Source organism: Leptonotus elevatus, chromosome 9 (genome assembly GCF_054856555.1).
Source record: "Leptonotus elevatus isolate MCC_2025b chromosome 9, RoL_Lele_1.0, whole genome shotgun sequence".
NCBI classification, from domain to species: domain Eukaryota; kingdom Metazoa; phylum Chordata; class Actinopteri; order Syngnathiformes; family Syngnathidae; genus Leptonotus; species Leptonotus elevatus.
Window position 1 is genome coordinate 1,130,760 of NC_141247.1, and position 24,243 is coordinate 1,155,002.

At 43.6% G+C, this 24,243-nt stretch overlaps 1 long non-coding RNA gene across 1 annotated transcript in view; it reads right to left on the reverse strand.

The window, feature by feature from the left end:
• LOC147167827 (uncharacterized) overlaps positions 1 to 12,373 on the reverse strand; it is a 23,442-nt gene extending 11,069 nt beyond the window's left edge. Inside the window, exons 1-2 of the long non-coding RNA XR_015095994.1 lie at positions 11,640 to 12,373; positions 10,152 to 10,294 (exon numbers count right to left, since the gene is read on the reverse strand). This is a non-coding gene — a long non-coding RNA (uncharacterized LOC147167827). The remainder of the gene's footprint in view (positions 1 to 10,151; positions 10,295 to 11,639) is intronic.
• Between the last annotated feature and the right edge of the window lie 11,870 nt (positions 12,374 to 24,243).

The window sequence follows — 24,243 nt, forward strand, 5'->3', positions numbered from 1 at the left end:
GCCTTGAGCTTCTCCTCCACCTGTCCCTTGCTCTCACTACAGATCACAATGTCATCAGCAAACATCATAGTCCATGGAGATTCCTGTCTAACCCAGTTTGTCATCCTGTCCATTACCATAGCGAACAAGAAAGGGCTCAGAACTGATCCCTGATGTAGTCCTACCTCCACTTTGAACTCCTCCGTCACACCACAGCACATCTTACCACTGTCTTACAGTCCTCACACATGTCCTGCACCACTCCAGACTTCCTCATACAAAACCACAGTTCCTCATTGGGCACTCTGTCATAAGCTTTTTCCAGATCTACAAAGACACAATGGCTTTCTCTGTACTTCACTTTCAACATCCTAAAAACCAAATACTGCATCTGTGGTACTCTTTTTTTAGGCATGAAACCATACTGATGTTTGTTTGGCCTTTGCCACTTCTATTTTCACCTTACGTTCCATTTCCCTGTACTCCTGTCTACTTTCTTCAGTTTTCTCAGTGTCCCACTTATTATTTAACCTCTTTCTCTGGATGCACTTCTGCACCTCCTCATTACACCACCAAGTCTCCTTTTCTCCTTTCCTTCCAGATGACACATCAAACTGTCCTACCTGTCTCCCTGATCACATTTGCTGTAGTTGTACAGTCAACTGGAAGCATTTCCTGACCATCCAGACCATCCTTCTCCTTCCTGAAAGTCATACAACACTTTTCCTTTTCAGCTTCCACCATTTCATCCTCTGCTCTGCCTTTGCCGTCTTTGTTTATTGAAGTCTGCACCAATGACAACTTTCTCACTTCTAGGGATGCTTTGCATAATTTCATCAAGGTCCAACCAAAAGTTCTCCTTCTCCTCCAGCTCACATTCTACCTGTGGCGCATACTCACTAACAACATTGATCATCACACCTTCGATTCTTAGCTACAGGCTCATCACTCTGGCTGACACTCTTTTTACCTCCAATACGTTCCTAACAAACTTCTTCACGATAACTCCTACTCCATTTCTTTTCCTATCTACACCATGATGGAACAACTTGTACCCTGCTCCTAAACATCTAGCTTTGCTCCTTTTCCACCTGGCCTCCTGAACTCACAATATGTCCACCTTCCTCCTCTGCATCCTGTCAACCAGCTCTCTACCTTTTCCTTTTATAGTTCCAACATTCAAAGTCCCTACTCTCAGTCCTAGAATCTTGGTGTTCCTCTTCTCTTTCTTCCTACGCACACACATTCCTCCTCTCCTTCTTCGACCAACAGTAGTCCAGTTTCCACCACCACCCTGTAGGTCAACAGCAACGATGGCGGTCGTTGTTGACCCGGGCCTTGACAGATCCGGTATGGAAGTCATATATTTGATTTGCATGTTTAATCTGGCCAAAGTTTTACGTTGGATGCCCTTCCTGACACAACCCTCTGTATTTATACGGGCTTGGGACAGGCACAAGAAGACACTGCCTTGTGCCCCCTTGCAGCTACATTCCCAAGGGGAAGCATGTAAAGTAATGGACCTAAAATTGAAACTTGGGGAACCTCACATTTAATTCCAAGGATTCCATTGGATCATGTATCCGTACTTACAAAGAAATATCGGCCTGTGAGATCAAAATAAAAGTATTTTTATTAAAATGTTGTGATCTACTGTATGAAAGGCACTTCTGTATTCCACCTGATATCATTTAAAATCTTAGAAAGGGCAGTCTAGGGTTCATCCTAAAACCACATTGGCATTTCTCTAAGGTATTTGTATCTTATAAAATTATTTAATTGGATGAAAACATTTTCTTCTAAAAATCTTACTTAAAAACGGTAAGTTGGATAAGGTCGGTATTTATTCAAAATGATGGCGTCCAAATTGCTCTTCTTCAGAAGGAGCTTCACCACTCCCGTTTTAAAGGTGGCGGGAGGGTGTCTTTCCCGCCACCTTTAAAACGGGGGAGAGAGAGCAATTGACCTTATTTAAAATCTATTCCTGATAAAATCCATAAAATGTCTTTAGAAGTGATGTGGGAATTGGATTTAAAAGGTAGGTTGTTGGGTTGACCTGGGAGAAAACTCGACCATGACTCTTTGCATCAACTCAAGTAAAAATGACTGCCCAGGTTTATTAAAACGGATATTTTGATCAATGAAAATACTTCTGAGAGAGAGCTCAGTATTGTTCATTCGGTAATTTTAACGATTCGACATGTCATCATCATTGCTTTCTTTTTTTTTTTTTTTTTTTTTTTTTTGTATGTGCGTGAGTGTGTGTATGTGTGTGTGCATGTGTGCGTGTGTGTGAGTGTGTACTCATTAGTTCACCTAAAACCTATTAAAAATCCCATACCGTTCACCTAAACCGAATACTTCAGAATCCAGCTAGAAACATGAGGTTGTCAGGAGACCCGAGGAAGGATCAAAGAAAAGAAAGGAAAGTGAAATCCAGCACCGACCAGACATTACCTACTACCCACCGGGTTACCAACCAGAGTCTTTCACCAAATCCAGAAACATCTACATTCCAACAAATTAGGGAGACCTCAAGAGACCAAAGGAGAGACTGAAGAAAGGAAGAAAGGATAGACGAAGCAGAGTGAGATCCACAGACATCAGCTTCCACCGATTCAATGACCAGAGGAAGAAGCAGATTGTGTTTGAATTTCGATAGATGCTGGTGTGGTGGATCTGGCATGCATGAAAACCTCCACCAAAGAGGGGAGCCATCGACTATGTTAAAATATATGCAGTAGTGGTTAGACACAGCCAGGTCAACAACAGGGGGACACACCAACGGCAGGCCATAGGTTATGACCAAGTCCTCTGAAGTAAGTCAGCTGTGTGACATGCTGTTTAAAAATCAAAGCAGTTTAAAAGGTTTAAAAATTCTCTGGACAATGGGTTTGAGATATTGTAGACATGCACATTAAAATTGCTAGTTATTAAAATTGTATATAATATAAGTAGCATATAAAATTGAGGAAAAACTCTGAAAAAGACTGCTAAAAACAAAGGCATGATGTTCAAAGGATAAATAACTGTTTAAAAAATGGCCTGTGGCCTGGACATGAATACATCTGTTACCACAGTGTCACCGCTGGTTATATATTATGGTGTACGTTAGGGTTAGTGTTATGTGATGGATGGGTGATTCTGCAGATTCTGCATATGTTTAGATTTATTTGGGTGGCTATATATGTTTTTGTGTATGTGACAGTTTGTTGGAGACAGCAGTCTAAAGGATGAAATTTAATAAATTAGCAATGTCTGCACTGCAGTTGATTGTTTTTGACTCAAGCCACAAGGGGCCCCTCAGCAGCCTTTCTTTCTCTTTTGTGTTGTTTTTCTTTCCATGTGCAGCGATATTGTATGTGTGTTGGTCACTTGCCACTTTTACCATTTATTGCTTTGGTAGGAAATGAATAGATATTTCGTAGGTCTAATTTATGGATAACGTGATGTGACAGCAACAAATGCCTGGGTGAAAATGGTTTCGAAAGCGCCAGCCCAAATGAATATTATAGTGTAAATGTGCATTTCTTTGTATTGGCAGCAGCAGCAGCAGCAACAGTCGCTCGTAGTCCTGTGTATGAGTTTATATGAGTCGAATATAGATCCATTTTCTCTGTAATTGAATTGATACTGTCATGCATGGGGGCAGTCCCACATTGCTCTGCAGGGCGGATGGGCGGTCTGATTGAATTTGGATGGGAGGAAAACATCCAGGGATGTGTGCGTGTGAGTTTCTCTTTGGATGTGTAAGAACGGTTGTCAGCTACCACTGCTGCGATAACACACCTGACTGTTTTCATGATTACTGCCGTAGAGCCAATTGTCTTCCATTTATCTGCTGCCACAACCCTGACACATTCAAATATACACAAATGCTCATCCACTCACAAGCAGACTGATATTTGTCACACAACATAAAGACCATTTAAAATGCCAGGTTAGGCAAGCATAACTACTAAATATTCATTTTGTCTCTCCTGGTTGAGATTTGCTTCCATTCAGCTACAGCCGATTGATGAGAGCGTAGAGGGGATCCGACGGCTGCTAATTTGCTCTCCGTACCCCTGATTAGAAACACTGCCACTGTATTATTAGAAAAGCAAAGAGAGGGAAGGAAGGCTGGGGCAGCAAGGGAATCTGCGTGAATATAATAGGTGTGTAAGAGAGCAAGAAGTGATGAAATGGAGGGACTAATTGTTGGAACCTAAAAAAGAATCAAGCAAGGGGAAGCATGAGTTAAATTTAATGGAGAGTTTGTTGGACGGTATGAATAAAAATAAAGACTATTGGGAATGACTGTGGATATGAAATGGACAAAAGGGTAACCTAGCAAAAAAGGAAGACTAGAAATGGATTTTAAAAAAAGTCCCTGTAAAGTGAAAATAAATGCCATCTAGATTTGACACACCACAAAGAAGAGTGTTATTCAGAACCCTGCCAAATTTGAACCATGAAAAACATTGTCAAGCATATGAAATGAGGCCACAAAATGATGAAAAATCATACCTTCCTGCTCTTGAGCATTCTGGTTGTGTCAGTTGATGAATGTGCTGAAACCACAATCAAACAATACCACACGTCTTTCTTATGCCTATACATCTCTAAAAGGTGCGGAAATATATCAGCTTTAAAGGGGAAGACAATCCAATTTTTTTTTCCATTGCAATAATATGTTGTATGCACCTTCACTAGTATTAACACGGTATTCTGATTAATATTGCATTTGTGAAATATGAATGAAGCAGCAAAATCTCTGAGTGCGGCAATTGTGCCAATTGCTGGCGACTGAAAATTACATCATTGTTGTCCATGACTATGGTAACGACCAATCACAGCTCACCTGTTTCCTGAAGCTGAGTCGTGATTGGACGTTACTTGAGCCCTGAGCAACTTTGATGTGTGAAGTAATTTCTGAGATTATCTACTGAACCAGTATACGAAAGAAAGGAAGCCATTGCTAGAGGTAATAGCTCAGAGAGTTTATTTAGCGAATGCAAAGTCCTCAAGCCAAGCAGTTGCCTCCTGGTTTGCTGTGTGGAAGGTGTGTAATCCTTCCAATCTTTGGAGCGGGCAAGCCTCTATGATGTGTTACATTATTTGCTCCTCTCCACATGCGCACAGTGGGCTAGGGCTACTACCCCATCTGTGAAGCAGGGTACATGTCCAGTCCTGTTTGACAATACAGGGAGCCAGGGGAGTGGTGTTGAGCAGATTGTCCCAGTTATGGTTCTCATGTTTGTGTTAAGCTGGGTATCTATGTGGTGGGTGTAGAATGACCTGGACCAGACAGGGGCACAATATTTTGCTACAGAGTATGAAAGGGCCAAAGCTGAATTGCGCAGGGTGGAGGCTGCTTCCCCCCCTCATTTTGCACCAGCAAGCTTGCAGAGCAGGTTGTTTCGTGCCTTCTCCTTAGCAGCCATCCCCTTTAAATGTTCCTTGAAGGATAGAGTCCTGTCAAGGGTCACTCCAAGGTAGGTTGGATTCAAGGCATGCTTAAGTTTGAGTCCGCTCAGGTGAATGTTTAGTTCTCTGGCAGTTTTTACATTGTCAAGATGGAATACACTAGAGACGTTTTTTTGCTGGGCTTGGTTTTAGGTGCCAGGTTTTGCAGAACCGGTCCAGTTTGGCAAATTATTTCGCGAGCACCCGTTCCAGTGACTCAAAAGCTGGTGCTTGGAGTGCCAAACAGATGTCATCTGCCTAGATTAATTTGCGAGATTTTGTAGTGGGCAGGTCGTTTGTATAGAGTTTAAAAAGAGTGGGGCTAGAACTGATTCTTGTGGTAGTCCGTTTTTCTGAGTTAACCAATGCGCTTGTGTTCTGACCGTGGTGGACTTTGGTTGGTCAGCAGGGTTTTTATAATTGCTGTTGCCCAGGCAGGGATCACCTTTGTAAGTTTCAGGAGAAGGCCTTTGTGCCAGACCGTTTCATAGGCAGCTGTCAGATCAAGAAACACAGGCCCTGTCTTCAGTCTGCTCTCAAAACCATTTTCAAGAAAATTCATGGAACCCTGCAAGCCAGGACTCACACTACTCATTTCCTATAGGTAATTTAAAATGCTTAGGATAAAAATCTCACCTAAATTAACTGATTTAATTCATTTAAACTTTACTCCACTTCTAGATAGCATTTATAGTGACTTGGAGCGCTGGAATAATCTTCCTATTTCTCTAATAGGACGAATAGCCACTATTAAAATGAAAATTTTACCGAAAATAAACTCTTTTTTCTCAATGATTCCATTTAAACCTACGGCTAACTGGTTCCAGTTGTTGGACTCAGCCGTTACAAAATTTTACTGGAATAAAAGAAAAGCAAAGATTAGTCTATCTATTCTTCAGAAAAATTAATCCAAAGGAGGTCTAGAGGCACCAAATTTTATGCACTACTATATAGCTAACCAGCTACAATATATCATTTTATGGGCACAACCCAACAGAGATACTAACTATTGGATGGAACTAGAACAGAAGGATTGTAATAACCTCAGACTTCTAGATTTACTCTTTATTACAACATCGATTAAGCGACATAATTATTTTAAAAACCCAATGATTTCCGCCACCCTGACTGCTTGGTGGAAGGCACTAGAAATGACAAAAGCCCAAGTGGAGCCCTGTGGGCTTTCTCCCCTATGGCATAACCCCGACTTTCAATTTAACAACCAATCGTTTTATTTAGGTGTGTGGGAGCAGAAAGGAATTACACATCTCCACCATCTCTTCTCAGATAATATGTTTATATCATATACATCCTTGCTCCCAAAAAAAAAAACTGAAATTTTTTACATTATCTGCAAGTTAAGAGTATGATAAAAAACAAATTCCAACACTTCAGGGTACGCTCCAACAGCCTGTTTTAGCTAAAGATATTACCAAGCTTTCTCCGACAACAACAAAAAAACTCTCAAAAATATATGTTACTTTCATATACTGATAAAACGTCTTTACCCATCTCGAAATGGGAAACAGACTTGTCTATAGCTCCGGAATCTGACTTTTGGATTCAAGTTTGTGAAAACGTTTTTAAAATGACAAAACACACAAATTTACAACTTATCCAATATAAAATTATTCATAGAACATACATTACTCAATATATGATGAAGAAAATGGGACTCTCAGACTCCGACATTTGTCCGTCACCGTCCGTCTTCGCCCTACAACTCCCCTCCAATTTTAATGCACTACACAACTGTGGTGGGGGGGGGGGGGTCGGTTGGGGCAGACCGCAGTATAGAGCAGTGCTGCGGTCGCCTGTCCGTGTCCCCGTTGCGCCGCCCTCCTATTTATTTTTTTAATGCACCACATACACTCACTGACATGCCTGGGAGGCGGGTGGATCGGAGCGTGGGGATATCATTTCCCTCTGCTTCCCTGCTTTGGGTCCACAATCACCACCTCAACGTAACAGAATCCGCTGCAGCCCCTGGCCGCTTCGCCTGTGCCGCTGCAGCCCCAAGTCCTCGTCCCGGGTCCACGGCAGCCCCAAGTCCTCGTCCCGGCTCCACGGCCTCTGCCGCTGCCGCTCCGGGCCTCCTCGCCTCTGCCGCTGCCGCCTCGGGCCTCCTCGCCTCTCCCGCTGCCGCCTCGGGCCTCCTTGTCTCTGCCGCTGCCGCCTCGGGCCTCCTCGACTCTGCCTGTGCCGGCCCGGGCCTCTTTGCCTGTGCCGGCCCGGGCCTCTTCGCCTGTGCCGCTGCCGCCCCTGGCCTCCTCGCCTCTGCCATGCCAAGTCTCTTCGGCTCTGCCATGGCGGCCGTCTTCTGCTCCTCGTCCGGCCGTCTTCTGGTCCAGTCTGGTGTCGGCGACGCCCACTGGACCGGCTCTGCCGGGTACCTCTCGTCTGGCGTCCGGGACTCCTCCTGAATGGCCCCACCAGGTCCCTCTTGTCTGCCGTGCGGGACGGCCTCCTGAACGGCCCCGCCGGGTCCCTCTCATCTTCCGTCTGGAACGCCCTTCTGACTCGCACGGCCAGTCTCCTCCTCGTCTGGCCTCCTGGACTTCCTCCTGACTGGCATCCGGACTCCTATTCTTGACTGGCCCTGATGGGTGGGACAGGTTGCCGCCTCCATGCCCCCTTTCGCCCGCCCTGTTTTTGGACTCTTTTGTTTTGGGCTGCTTTTGTTTTAAAGACGTCTGGAAGCCGTTCCTTGAGGGAGGGGTACTATCATGGTTTGGGTTAGGTCTTGGATAGTGTTTTCTTTAATCTTTTAGCATGGTTCAGGTTTAGTTTGGATTCTGTTTGATTTTGTCATATTTCTTTAAGTTTCTGTTGTGATCTGTTTTTCCTTGTGTCTCCCTTGGTCTTGTTAAGTGTAATCCTGTCCTTCCTCGTGTCAACCAATCAGTGCCCTCAGCCACTTGTGTCTTGCCCCAGGTGTGTTTTGTTTTGCCATTAGTGTATTTGTATTTAGTCACCTGTGTGCGTCGATCCATTGTTGTTTTCCTTCCGTCATTCTGCCAGTTTTTTGCCTTGTCCTTCCCACGTCTTGTATTGCTTGACATTTGGAGTTCGCTTTTGTTTTGTTTAATTAAATTCCCTTTTTTTTTTACGTCACCTCTTTCTCCTTGCCTTGCTTCCCTGCATTTGGGTCCACAATCATCACCTCAACGTAACATAGAAACCAATAAAAGTCGAAATACACCATGGCTTCACATTTTGTTGCTGCAGCTCCCATATGAAAAAACCCCGATATGATTTATATATGGCAAGCATCATACTTTCATAAATTGAGTAGAATTATCTTTATAAGGACTGTATATATCATATATAATATCTGTGCAATTATGGCCCCTTTCATACCAAAAACAACCCATAAATCATAGAGGGGATTTTCAAACTCTTATGTGAATATTACAAGTTCTACATATGTTTTATACAGTATTTGCAGGCTTGAGGAGTAACGGAATACATGAACTGCCGTTACATAATCAGATTACCAATTTTTTTTTAAACTGTATTCCGTTACAGTAAAAAAACAAACATGTAATCAGATAACAGGTACATTTATTAAAATGGGGATTATTTTGATTGAATTCCTATGATATGGGGGGGGGGGGACTCTTGTTGACGTCGTGTTGGGCACACGGCCTGTTTAAAAGGGTTTACGGACGAAATGAGGAAATAAGTGGCGACCGGTATTTATGTTTTGTAACGTACTTGTCTTGCTGAAGGACCGATTTATCTTTAACAAAGAAAAAGTTTCAGCTGAGAGTCGATCCTGCAGCCTGCCTGACCGCCTGCCCGCCCGCCGGTAGCTGTCATGGCGTCTCAACAAATACGTTCTGCAAGCCATTATAAACTTTCTTTAATACAAATGTGAATAAAAATGTTTGGATACAGTTTTTCTTGCTAAACCATGTATATTTCTGCTTTTGACCACCACAGGTACACTTTAAACACTACAGTATGTCTAAACTGTTAAGAAACTTAGTATGTATTGCATCCACTTTGTTTAGTAGCACATCCATGGGAAAAACAGCTGTCAGAAGCGTTCTTATAAAACAGGAGGCAGAATTGGCATTAAAAGCCACAGCCCAAGCCAGCTTGTTGATGTGGACGTTCAACCTGGGAACAATTTATACCTCTTTTTTTTTTTAAGTACCAATTTCTAAAAATGTTTTCTCAGAAATCTGCACAAAAAAAAACATTCAACCCATTTTTTTTTTTTATAGAACACTTTAAAACACAACCATTGCTGCAAATAAAGTGCGGTACATGGACAAAGACAGTAAAGACAGTGAAAACAAATTAATACAGCAAACACAATAAAACACTACAGCAATGAATGTCAAGTCTCATGCTGACTCAAAAGCCATAGATTTAAAATGTGTTTTAAGACAAGTTTTAAAAATGGATAGAGAGGGGCATTGCAATGGAAAAGGTGCAATCCCTGCTTAGCCTCCACTTAGTCCTCGGTATATGTTGTCAAGTCATCAGCAATGCCATCTTGTTTTACCACCAAAAGGCTGAGTAACCCTTTTGGTGGTAAAACAAGATTAAGACTTGAAAGATCAGAGGCGAAACATTTCGATAAATAATAATTTAAAAAGAACAGGCCAGAATAGAAGGCAGTTAAAAAAATAAACAATGGAAAACTGCTGAGCAACTGAGAGCTTACAAAGAGAGATAAAAGTGTTTAAATATACAGTAGTAAATAAAACTACCTGGTCTTCTATGGAAGCTTTGGGATTGTCATGAAAAGCAGATGGAGAGGTCTGTTGAACACTAGGAGACTAAATTTGCCCTGCTTGGAAGTCAGAGCTGAAGAAAGAGGCAGTCTTGATCTCAGCAATCACATCTGGTATCTCTGTAAACACAATTACATTTTGAAGTCAAACAATACCTGATTACTTGCACAAACTGTTGTGCAATGGTGGGCACGACAATCGGTCAGTCAGCATGCCGTCATTATTTCAGGCCAGACCAGTCAATCCAAATTGTTGGTAACAGCCAATGGGCGGGGAGAACGTACTTACTAGTAATACGTCACATGCAGGCGCAGCACAATCAGACACGCAGCCAAATGAATGAATAAATAAATAAATAAACATCCAACATTCTTTATGTATCACAGACTGCGATGACATTGTTCTAGTATGTTGTATTTATTTCACAAATTGCCACACCCTGTGTGTATGTCTGTTTTTATTTAATATTATATATATATATATATTTTTTTTATATATTGTACTTTTTCTTCTTTATATGGGTGGTGCCTGTATGTGACCTAGTAAGTATGTTCACAACGCACATTGGCTGTCACAGACGAGGGATGAACTGGGCCCACATGTAATGTAGACAAAACTAGTAGACACTGTTAATACAGATTTCAGCAAAAAAAGAAGAATTTTATTTGGTGTCAAGTTGCTCTTGAAATAATGATGGCAATACTGACTGACGGATTAACAAGCCCACCACTGCCCACCACACGCCCCCACCCCCTATGTGGGCAAAATAAGTTTTCAGGAGCATCAAAGCTGGTCGTTTGCCTTGGACATTTACTGTACTTCACACACCACTGCACCCAGCACTGCCCAGCTTCATCTCTACAATTGGCCAATAGCCCTAAAGCAGAAAAAAATGTATATATATATTTTTTAAATACATGCGTACACCAGCTAAGTAGTTGGCATGGAGCACCATACATTCCTATGCTCACGTAACTCTTGTTACATCTAAAATTGAGTGTGCAAAGGTGCTTTAGCCCGTAGCGTAAGCACCTTTTGTACATGAGTCCCCTGGTTAGTCAGCAATTTCTTCACTCCGTTAAATACTGACAAAATACTTTGGAACTGCTTGGTTTGAATGTCTATTTGATTTTCTATGGACAAGCAACAAATATTGGCCAATAGTTACTGATTAAAAATAAATGAACACATAAATAAATAAATATCTGCATTTGTATCATGAGGCAACACACATGCCAACATGTAACAACATGTGAACACGTGTAATGTGTCAATTAAATTGATTGTTTGTTTATTACTATGCTTTGCAGCAACTTCTGTAATTTATTTTTAACAATTTTTTCGAAGAGTCAGGTGCCTTAGATGCTCGCTTATTCTGAAATGTATTTCTCCGCTGTAAATAAAGTATCAATCTATATAACCTTGCAATACCTTGAAAAAATATATGTTTAAGATTTTACTTACCTGTGGTGATTCCTCTCGATCTGTTTCAGAAGCAGAGTCTGTATGTTGACATGGCGGAATTGAGTGTCTTTTTTTTTTATAGCAGCTGCTCATCCTTGTTGACAGACAGATATTGTTTAATTGTGGCATTTGTTTGGAAACGATTACCTGAAATGAAAAAATTGATCAAATAAATTAAATGTCCCTTATGTAGACGTAATGATATGGAAACTGACAAAGGGTAAAAAAATATATATATAATAATCACTTACTGCTGACAAACTTGACAGATGCTCTGTAAACTGGCCAACCATGTTTGGGTTTTTTACCTTTTTGCCACTCCACAATGGCAGAGTAGTCAGATACAGCATATCTATTATCATCAAACTTGGAATCGTCATAACATACTCAGCCATCAACGTGTCTCAAGATGTCTTAAGATGTCTTAATAAGCTAAATCAAGACATCTCAAAACATTTTGGAACATCAAGACGTCTTAAGACAAACATTTGAAGACACCATTCCTTGACAGAGTATCTTAAGACATCTTAAGTCATATTTCCATGCAGATCTTAAGATGTCTTGGGACATGGTATCATGACAGAAGCAGCACATGGGATGACTCCCAAACAGATTTTTGTGTCTTGAAGACGTTTAATGTCTTTAAGACATCTTAAGACATATTTCCTTTGTCTTAAGACATGCACATCTTAAGATGGCTTGAAACATGCAGGTATCATGAGAGCAGCACACGGGATGCCCCCCCATGAGTGTCATGTTTGGTTTCTGTTTTTGGTTGTGTGTCTCCCTTGGTCTTGTTGAGTGTAATCCTGCCTTTCCTCGTGTCAACCAATCCGTGCCCTCAGCCACTTGTGTCTTGCCCCAGGTGTGTCTTGTTGTGTCGTTAGTGTGTGTGTGTATATAGTCTCCTGTCTCCCCTCTGTCGGGGTTGGATCATTGTTGCTGTCACCACTATGGTGTTTTGTTGTTACTTTGATTTTTGGTATTTTCACAACTTTGTTAGTTTTGTTTATTTAGAGTTACCCAATACCCCTGTTAGTGTTTTTGTAAAATAAATTATGCTTAGTAAAACATGCATCCCTGCCGTGGTTCTCCTGCCTCCCTGCATTTGGGTCCTCCACTCCGTACCTTGACAGAGGGGAGACAGGAGACTATATACACACACACACTAACGACACAAGAAGACACACCTGGGGCAAGACACAAGTGGCTGAGGGCACGGATTGGTTGACACGAGGAAAGGCAGGATTACACTCAACAAGACCAAGGGAGACACACAACCAAAAACAGAAACCAAACATGACAGTACCCCTCCCTCAAGGGACGGATCCCAGACGTCCCAAACAAAAGTCAAACATGGCATTGAGGCCAGGAAGAGGGCACAGGCGAAGAGGCCAGGGGCTGCAGCGGCACAGGCGAAGAGGCCAGGGGCTGCAGCGGCACACTAACGACACAAGAAGACACACCTGGGGCAAGACACAAGTGGCTGAGGGCACGGATTGGTTGACACGAGGAAGGGCAGGATTACACTCAACAAGACCAAGGGAGACACACAACCAAAAACAGAAACCAAACATGACAATGAGACCTGATATGGATGACTCAAAGAAATGGTCAAGCTATCTTGTTTTAATGGATAGTATTATGATGATAATGATCTTTTGATATTTTGCTGTAAAACCTTATATGTTTATTGGAGTGTCAAATAAAAATTTAATTAAAACATAAATAAATTAATCTATGTAATAACCATAGAGATTTGAGAACAAAACAAAACACAATCAAACAAATTCAAAACGTCAAATTAAATTAAATTACATTTTAAATAAAATTTCGACGCACACACACACACACACACACACACACACACACACACACGCATACACGCACGCACGCGCGCGCGCGAGGGAAGGGGCGGGGGTGCGCTTCCACAGGTGGACGTCGGACGACATCTGATGATCATCAGACGTGTCAAGAAGGCAGCGTTTTTTTCTTTTGTTTTTAATGCTGTTCGACAATCCAGACGGCAACTATACGGCGAATAGAAAGGTGAGTAAAATAATTATTTGTTTGTACTGTTTATCTGTTTCAAATACCCCGGGATAACAAAGTGCAAGGTACAGCTGCCATCACTGTTGCGGCAGTGTTGTGTGTTAAAAAAAGTTTGTCAAAGTACCACCGTGGCTATTCGCTATCTAGGTACAGTATGCTAGTTCAGTCTAATAGTGAGTATTTCTATCGCTTTACCGTGGGCTATAAACGAAAAAATTTCAATTCTTGTGGTTAGGTACGTGATTTTTGAGCCGAGGCAGCAGGGAGGGAATCAAAAACTTTTAATTTAGAGCCCTGTGTAATGGAATTATTATGGTATGAACTAAGAATAACTAACTAAACAAGTTATGAACAAACAAGCAGTGTTGCTTCACATGGAACAGGATATGGTGATGTTGTATGATTTTTTTTCCTGCAACAAATATTCTCAAAATAAGATGGCGATAAACTGGAAGTGAAATAAAGTTGTTTTTGAGTGCTTAATGAATAAATGATTGAACTAAATTAATAGCACACAAACAATAATCCATTTTAAATATACAATAACAATACATTAATAATGTTTACAGCAATATGTCATAATGTATTAAATAAAATGTCATTCAACTTAAAATATACATTTAAATAAATAAATCTATGTAATACCATAGAGATTTGAGAACAAAACAAAACACAATCAAACAAATTCAAAACATTCAGTGTAACAGTGAGTATTTATATCGCTTTACCGTAGGCTACAAACAAACAAATTTCAATTCTTGTGGTTACGTACATGGTTTTCGAGCCAAAGCAGCAGCGAGGGAATCAAAAAGTTTGTCACAAACAAATGGACAGACAGAAAGGGTTGGGGGCTGCTCTTCGCTGTGTCTGTCATTGTCACCCTACGTCTTGGTCCACTCACCTACCATGGGTGAAATATGCCCACAATTCACTCATCTCCTGTGCCACAGACAGCTCCCCCTTCATGTCATCTTATGGATACCAGCCCCCCTTGTTTCCTTCTAAGTGGCCATCCCATCAATACAGCATCACCTCCGGAGAGCCCATCAGGTGTGGCGGGAGACCAGAGCGGCACTTTCATGCACCGCTGACCGCAATTAACAGATCGCTAATCGTCTGCGACTGCCTGCTCCCGACTACCATCCGGGTCAGGAAGTGTGGCTCTCCACAAGGAATATGCATCTGGCTGGGGGGTCCAGGAAGATGGATCCCCGTTTCATCGATCCATTTGATCGAGTCCGTGGTCAATCCAGTCTCTGTCAAGCTCAAGCTCCCACCGACTCTCAAAGTTCATCCGGTATTTCACGTTTCTCTTAACAAGCCAGTTGTCTAAAGTCCACTGAGCCCGCCCACGGTGCCTCCTCCTCCTCCTCGGCTGATTGATGGTGAGCAAGTTTATACAGTGAGAGAAATTCTTGATTCTAGGCGGAGAGGGCGGGGTGTGCAGTATTGGGTCGAGGGAAGGCTTTGGGCCTGAGGAACGCTAATGGGCTCCCCGCTCCTGGATTCTCGAGCCGTCGTTACTGCGTGACTTTTACTCCCTCCACCCGTCTAAGACAGGTGGTCCGCCAAGGGGCGTCCTTTGAGGGAGGGTACTGTCATATTTGTGCTCTCAGACTGTGTCCTTTGTGTTGCAACTGCCTGATGTAATCAGCAGCCTATGAGAGTCCTATAAAGGCAACAGCGGAAGACACATTCTGTTTGTCGGACGATTCATTTGCTTGCCTCCACAGTCCAATGAATGATAGTTAGCTACCTAGCTCCTCTCTTGATCCACAATCTCTTCTTGTTGTTTATTTTCTAGTTTTCGCTGCCTCGTCTAGTCGTGAGTATGTTTCGCGCAAACCGCTTAGTTATTGACTTACTGGGCATACCATGTTTAGCCTTTGTGCCTGGCTGTTGCAAGAACCTTTGATCTCTTTGTCATGTCACTGTTAGCCTAGATGATTGCATCACCTTCAGTTGAAGCTTTGTTTTACAAATAAATGTCAAAACTATTATTTGTGTCTGCGTTTTTGGGATCCAACTCCTGAACATAACATTAACTCTTTGACCGCCAAAAACGTTTAATAACGTTTAGTAAAATCCAAATGAGTGCCGCCAAAAACGTTAAAAGACGTTCACTATGTTTTTTTGGGTTTTTTTGGAAACGGGTGGAGGAAAGCCTTGGCCAGCTGTGCTGAAAGTATCAAGCAGATTGAGTTAGTATAATGACTATTTTTGGGCACTAGATGGCAGCGATGACTCTCTTTGGACAAGATCGGGTAGGAGTCAGTAGAAGACGTGAGGCGGAGCTAGAGTGTTGAGGGGAGAATGGCTGAGGAAGCGAAAATGGCGACCGGTTGCAAGCAGCTCACGCTTGAGCATTTTTTTCAAAGACGAAAAGCATCAACCAATGTTAAAGAGCATATTGATGATGATGATGGTGACTCCGAGGTTGACGCCGAAGTCGGCGGCTTCGATCACGTCGTAAAGCCTCACCGGCTAGCGATGCTAACGGCGGAAAACCACAACCGAGCACTTCTGCACATGCGGACGTTCAATCGGACGATGAAGAGTACCCCGAGTCCAATGCATATTCATCGGAGGCGTGGGTACAGTCTGATCACGGAGAATACACTGATTCTGGACTACGATGCCACCATGAATGGAGTGGATAAGATGGATCAGAACATCTCTTACCACCCGGTATAGGAACTGAAGGACATGAAGCCAGACGTAACACCAGGTCACCGTATCATGATCCTGAGAGTAGACTTGATGACAACATGGCCAAACACACACTGCAGTATATACCTGCTACTCCCCGGAAAAAAAGGCCGGCAATAAAGTGTTGTAGGGTCTGCACGCGAAGGGGCAATTGCAGTGAAACTAATCTGTGGTACAAAATCCTGCTGCGTCCCCTTGCACGCAGGGGAGTTTTACACAATATACCACACAAAAAGAAAAACTGTGTAGTTGAAACATCCACACAATTGTAAATAGTACCACAGTTGCACACATTTGTAAATAGTTTGCCAAATTGTTTTGTCAAATTGTTACACTGTTGAATGTAAATAACCATATTTTGCTATCAAAAAACACTTTTTCATTGTTGGTGGTAGTGTTTTACAGAAGTAAAGCACTCTTTAGGTGTTTGTGGCATCATTCATGGAAAAAAAGGTGTCAAATTCACTAGAGTGCATGAAATAATATCGTTTCACAAAAAGCTTGATTTCTCCGTATTTTGGTCCAAAACAGAGCATTTGGATGAAACTAACCTATTTTATATTGTTGATTACTGAAAAACGGAATGAGGTAGAAACAAACTTTTTTTTCAGATGAAAGATGAGAGTTCAATCTTTCATTTGGTAGTATCTGTGTTTTTTCTGTGGACCTTGAAAGATCAGTCAAAATGCTTAAATCAGCTGGCACCCACATATCCTCTTTTCTGAAAATGCTTGGCAGTCAAAGAGTTAATGAGTTATTATAAATGATGTAGGAATCATATGTAGTGAAAGTTTGTTTAAGTTGATTGGATAATAATTTTGAGCTGTAAGCCATGAATGTCTCAACATGGGGGATATTTGGTAAACATGGTAACAACACTTTACTACATTATTATTATTTGATGTTTTTATTATTTTAAGTTTTAAACTTTTTTGTGATTTGATGTTTTTGTTAGAGCGATGGATTTTATTGAACTGAACAAAAGTAAGACAATGTGAATATTACCAAGTACTGATTATTTTAAAATGAGTTGAAATTGTTCCAGCAAAACAACGTCCGCTAAAGACACGCCTGTTATTATTGCAAACTTGACCACTCATGTACTCAGCACTTACATGCATAGACAAACAAGTACACTGTGTTCCAAGTATGCTGTTCCCCCCACCTCCCTGTAGAGTTGGAACACCCATGTAACCAGGGACCGCCCTAAAGAAATAAAAAGAGGGCAGAGTGTGCTTCAGAGCGGTAGGAGGACGTAACTGAGGGACACCCTCTGCCCGTTCTCCTTGCTAGCTTGTGAAAAGGTACAAGGTGTCTTCTCTCCTTCATTGTGTTGTGTTTTTTTAATGAATGTCAGCTTATTCAACCTGACAAAAAGTCTTGCCCAGATTGGCCTCTCTCAACAAGATCCAACAGATAAATTGTGCACCATTTGTGATGCAGTAAGCACGATGTTTGTTACAAAATTTCAAACAGTTCAATGGAGAATATGGATGTCGTCACTGTCTTCATCCAGGTGAACAGTTAAGGAAAGGTAATGGTACTGTGAGAGTGTATCCTTTCAAGGAGGGCACTCCTAAACTTCGAAAACATGACACAACGGTAGAAATAGGTCACAGTGTTTTGGGTATTAAGGGCCCATCTCCAATATGTGATAATGACTTGCCACATTTCGACCTCATCAACGGTGTGGTTCCTAATTATATGCAATGTGTATTGCTGGGCGTTTGCAGACAAATGTCCAATTTATGGTTTGATTCCAAATGTTACAATCAGCCATGGTACATTGGGTTGAACAGGAGGAATGGATGAAAATTTGCTGGTAATCAAGCCTCTGACCAGTTTTTCACAAAGCCCACGGTCTGTTGTTGAGAGAAAATTTTGGAAAGCACATGAGTGGCAGAACTGGCTGTTATATTATAGTTTGCCAGTCCTAAAGGGCATATTTCCAAGCAAGTACCTTTGTCATTGGGCATTGCTTGTGGAGGGTGTGAGCATTTTGTTAGGATCACAGTTTAACCAAATAACCAAGAAGATATTGACCATGCAAGAAACTCCCATGAGCATTACGTTAAATCTGTTCAGTGTTTATATGGTGATGAGCAAATGACATTGAATGTACACACACTCCTACATTTGAGCACGATTGTTGAGAACTTGGGTCCTCTCTTCGGCCCAGTCAGATTTGATGTTTGAAAACTATAATGGGTATTTGCTTAAGCAAGTAAAAAGCAGCAATGCTTTACCTCAGTAGATATGTAAAAGAGTCGTTTGATCTCGTGCATTGACACAACTAGCTAATGCATGTGCGCTAAATGAAGTGCCACCTGAAATTAAATTATTTTTCGAAGAAATGACATCAAGTAAGCATCAAGTAAGAAATGTTGCAAGGTTTGACAAAGTGACTGCTCTTGGGGTGCCAAAGATAGGAAAGGAAAAGTGTCTGAAAATTAGCTGATTGCGTTGCATGGTTTTGTAAACCCAGGCTCCATTGTTAGATATTATAGCAGAATAGTTGTTAGCGCAGAGGTCATTCACAGTGATACTTATGCAAAGACAGAGAAAAGAAAAGACAGTGTGGTGATTTTCAAAGATTGACACATTTTAAAATTTTCAAAATTTTTCAGTGTGAATTAAGATCGGCATTTATATGCAGTGGGCAAGGTTGGAAATTGCACTGTACCGAAACTGGTTAGAGGGAAGACTGTAAAAACGACAGTTACGTATGTAACTACGGTTCTATGAGTCCCGAACGACCGCCAGGTGGCGGTGCTAAAACAGCACGGAAATCCCCCACGCGCATGCGTCACTCGAGAAAGAATTCATAAAAAGACATTTCCAGAGTTCCGGCTGACGTGATCCTCATGTATAAAAGCGGATTGTAACTGGAACCCAGCCTCTCAGAACCTTCTAGGGCAAATCAACACGAGGGCTCTGAGTGACAAGCAATGCTGGCTGTCGTTCGGGACTCATAGGACCGTAGTTACATACGTAACTGTCGTTCTATTTCGTCCCTCCCGAATGCCAGGTGGCGGTGCTGAAACAGCACAGAACGACAAATACCGGCGATGTCACGAAGACCCGGGAAATTGTACCTCACAAAGGACCGCGAACCACATCCAGTGGATGAGAAGAGGTGACATCCAAACTGTAGAATCTGGAGAACGTGCAAGGCGATGACCAGGAAGCAGCGGCACAGACATCCTCGAAGGACACTCCTTTCAGAACTGCCCATGACATAGACACACTCCTGGTGGAGTAATATCCTTGAGAGGCTACAGTCTCGTCTGCAACATATTCTAGACCACAGACCATTGGATTTGGACCGTATGGAATTTGTGTGTGTTCAAGACCTGGTGTTTTGTAGTGCCAATTGCCAACTTAAGTTCCCTAAACATTCCAGTGTGCATCATGGGCACACTATCTGAACTGATTAGCCTGAATAGGGCCAAAAGGGATCATGTTCAAGAGATGGAATCAAATTATGAAATTGAAGTAGTTAAAGGGCACACAGGACGTCCAAAGGTTTATTTCAGCTCAGAATATCTTCAGCATCTTCTTGAAATTCCATTGTCTGTAACAACTATTACAAGTCTGTTGGGAGTGTCAAAACATACAATCCACAGAAGACTGTCTGAAAAGAATACATCAGTTACTTCACTGTTCTTATTATTTTTATTCTTTATTCCAATTTAAAGAATGTAAAATAAATGGTACTTACCCATGGTGGCTAGAAGATGCATCTATTTTCCCAATCTCCAAAACACAAAATAAAACAAACACCGTCGATGTCAACAAGATTGCAGCTAACATGGACAATATGTATTATTGGTGCTAGCGTCCCCTGGTGGTTGGAAACTACGGAGCCAGACACAACTCTCCACACACGCATTTGTGACTCCTGCTCGGCAGGACTGTAGCAAAAGTCACATGTAAGAATACAGCCAATAAAGAGGCCAGGTGTTTACAGGTCAGCTATATTTACGCATACAACTCTGTGTTTATGTATACAAATCAGTGTACACATTTGTAGATTTCCGTTACGTATTTGTGACTTCAGTTACACATTTGTAGATTATTTTTACATATTTGTGGATTCTCGTTACGCATTTGTGACTTTGTGACAGTTACAGGTACAAATTATTTTTACATATTTGTGGATCGAAATAAACATTTGCAAATAGTTTTGCTACAATAATAGCCCCATAAAGGGCACCCCTGAGGAAGGAGGCCATTAGGCTATGGCAACCCACAGACTTGCCATCCACTGCAATATGGCGGACCGAAATGGCTGCCACGTAGACCTTGAACGTAGAAGGGGAACACCCCTTGTCCCGCAACTTGAACAGCTTAACAGAAGACGAGCACTCAGTCAGCAATGGGTCTCGACCCTCAGTGGCCAGACACACAGATGGAGCCGACGGGGATCGGGATGCCCCGATGTTGGGACATTAGATCAACCGACTGGGAAGGATCCACAGTACGGAGGAACAGAGACTGCAGAGGAGAGGGAACCAAGTCTGGGCTGGCCAAAGAGGGGCCACCAGGAACGTGTGACCCACCAGAAGGACCCTCTAAAGGGTCAGGTGAATGAGGGAGAGAGGTGGGAAAGCATACAGCAGGCCCCTTGGCCTGGGGTGTGCCAGAGCATCCTGGCCTAGCGGGCTGTGAGTGGACTCCTCTGAGGCAAAAAGATCTACCGTTGCCTTTCCGAAGCAACTCCAAATGGCGCTCACCACCTCCGGGTGGAGATGCCAACACCCCAGAGGTGGACTATGGTGGGAGAGGGAATCCGCTGACTGGTGAACAATGCCTGGGAGAAACATGGCCCGTAGGCTGGCAAGACGGGGGACGGTCCATCTGAGAAGCCTTTGTGAGGCCCGTAGCAACTGGGCGAATCTCGTCCCGCCCTGATGATTAATATGATACACAGTGGAGGTGTTGTCCGATCGTACCAGGACATGGCGCTGTGCTACGAAGGTCAGAAAAGGAATTAGGGCCAGATGCACAGCCCGCAGCTCCAGCACATTGATGTACAACGACATGTTCCTTGCAGACCACCGGCCTTGAGCAGTCTTGTGTTGCCAAACTGCACCCCATCCGCTCAGGCTGGCATCGTTGGTGACAACTTCGCGATGAGTGGGTACCACCCCCAACAAGACACCGGCTGATAGAACAGACCGGCAACCCCAAGGTGCGAGAGCACCCATGAACCGACTGGACACTCTGAGACGCTTCCGGCGGTCCAGCAGCGGGTTAAGCCGGAAGCGGAGCAGCCACCGTTGCAATGGTCGCAGCGACAGCAGGCCCACAGGCACAAGTGATGTCAGGGACATTAACTCACCCAGCAGACACAGAAAAAGGACATAAGGCAGCATCCCATTGGCACAGAAGAGAGAGATGAGGCGTAGCACATTGTCTACCCTCTGTGGGGACGGTCGAGCAGTCATGGATACAAGACATTCCGATGAACAGAATCTGCTGAGAGGGTACAAGAGAAGACTTCTCCAGGTTGCCCATGAGACCAAGTCGTGACACATGCTCTAGAAGCGTCGACGTGTCTCTGATTACCTGATCCCTGGATGGTGCGCATATCAGCCAGTCGTCCAGGTAAGGGAGCACCTTCATGCCCTTTGACTGCAAGGGTGCAAGGGCTGCCTTCACGACACGTGTGAAAACTCTTGGAGATAGTGACAGCCCAAATGGAAGTACTCTGAATTGCCAGTGGCGACCCCTGTAGGCAAAGCGGAGAAAACTTCCTTTGCTGAGCAATAGAGACGTGGAAGCGTCCTTCAGATCGATTGACATGAACCATTCCCCTCGGAATGAAGGTCTGTCAAAAAGAGATGAGATTCCGGGATTCAAAAAGACTTAGGACTTGGGAGTGTTGCATCGTCCTCAACGTGGTCAGCATGCGGAAGGGCAACACCCTGAGGTAACGGTTATGACCGCTCACATCCAAGACAGGGCGTAATCCGCCTGTCTTCTTTGGAATGAGGAAGTAGGAGGAGTAGAATCCCCCTGGATGACCCAAGGGATCCACTGCTTGGATAGCGGACTTGGCGAGGAGGGTCACTAGCTCTTGATCTAGAGCTAGTGCCTTTTCCAGGTATGATGACAGTCTCTCTGACCCGGTTGGAGAGAAGGGGCCAGCGTTGGAACTGAATCCTGTACCCATGAGACAAGGTTGAAAGCACCCATGAGTCCGAAGCAAGGGCAGCCCAGTAGGTGAGCTGGTGACAGGAAAAGTAACCAACTCGGGCTCAATCCCTGGCCCTCTCGGATTTAGGTGTCCGGGAGGGACGTGGCGTGGTGTGTGAAGCTCGGGGCTGGTCATGGGGCCCTCGGCCAGAGGGACAAACCTCACGGGCGTTCGTGACATGTCCCCGTGAGGGACGACGAGGTCCGTATCCCCCCGTAGGCTAAAAAGACTGTACAGTACGTGACAGAGGGGCGGCCGGGAGAGCAGCTCCCCCAGAGTTTGACGGAGCATAGAGCTTGGCAAGGCTAGCAAACTTACCTCGCGTCATTAGCACACACTGTACGTTCCAGCACTCCTGTCGCCGCCAAACCGTAAACTTGACCCGGAACCACAGGGAGGGCTCTTGCAAGGGAGATTGGCAAACCAGACCTGACAGTGCGCCTGGATGAGAAAAGATATACAACGGCAATACTCCCTAGAAAGAAGGGATAAGTCCCTCAGCGCTGTTACAAAACGATGTAGCCTCATCTACTTGTCTCAAAGCTGTGGAGAGAGCAAGTAGGAGATGCGCCTGAGCGTTGGCCAGGCGTGCTACCACCGCCGCCGCGTTGTACAACTTAGTGACCAGCTTGAGCCACTGAGGGCTAGGGCATCTCAAAGCCTCTCTAAGGGCTTCCTCAGGGGAGACGATGAGTGAAGCCACAGAATACTCTACATTAGGCATACGGTCCAAACCAATAGGATTAAGAAACTGCATGTTTGCCAATTCCCGGCTGTCCACCGGGAGCCGGGGATATACATGAGAATTGTATAAGCAGGAATGAAGGTCTGTCAAAAAAAGATGAGATTCCGGGATTCAAAAACACTCAGGACTTGGGAGTGTTGCATCCGGCATGTCCACCTCTGCATAGGGCAACGCCTGAGAGGCCTGAGAATCAGAAGGGTTTTGATTACCCAACTGAGCCTGTATAGCCATCACACTCGCCTCCAAACGGCTCAACTGCAAGGCTATCTGAGAGTCAGCCTGACTCTTCTTACGCCCCTGGGCAGCCGCTGCGTCCTGGTGAGGCGCAACGTCAGTTGTGTTCACCGTAGCGTGGACCACCGCAACAGCGGTCACTACTGCGCGAGAGTCAAGACAGCAGTCAGTGCGTCCCTCTTTGGGCAAGAAGGAGCCACAATGCTTACAGCAAGCGTCGTCGTCCATAGCAGTCGGCAATCGAAATTTGCAATGAGTGTGTGCATGTCAACAGAATCTTCGTGTGGGGGATGAGGCGAAAACCGGCCTCTTTACCAACGGAACAAACAAACCCACAAGTTCTCACAGCAATACGTAAGTGGTCATTAGTGTCGTCATAAACTAGCAGAAATCATGACAGACAATATCAAAGCCATCAAACAACATCAAGGCGGCTGGCGACCCACGGACGGAGTCACATAAGTTGCGAGGCAATACAAGCTAGAAAAGGATACAAAATAACCGTACCACCACTAGCTAGTTGTATTCAAAACAAGCCAAAGCAAAACAGTTGCTGACATACACCCTACGTACTTACAAACTTGAAGCAGCACTCAGCGATGAGGCGCAGAGATCATGGAAAGATGGAAAGGGAGCTCCAACGTCTATACATATATTTCAAA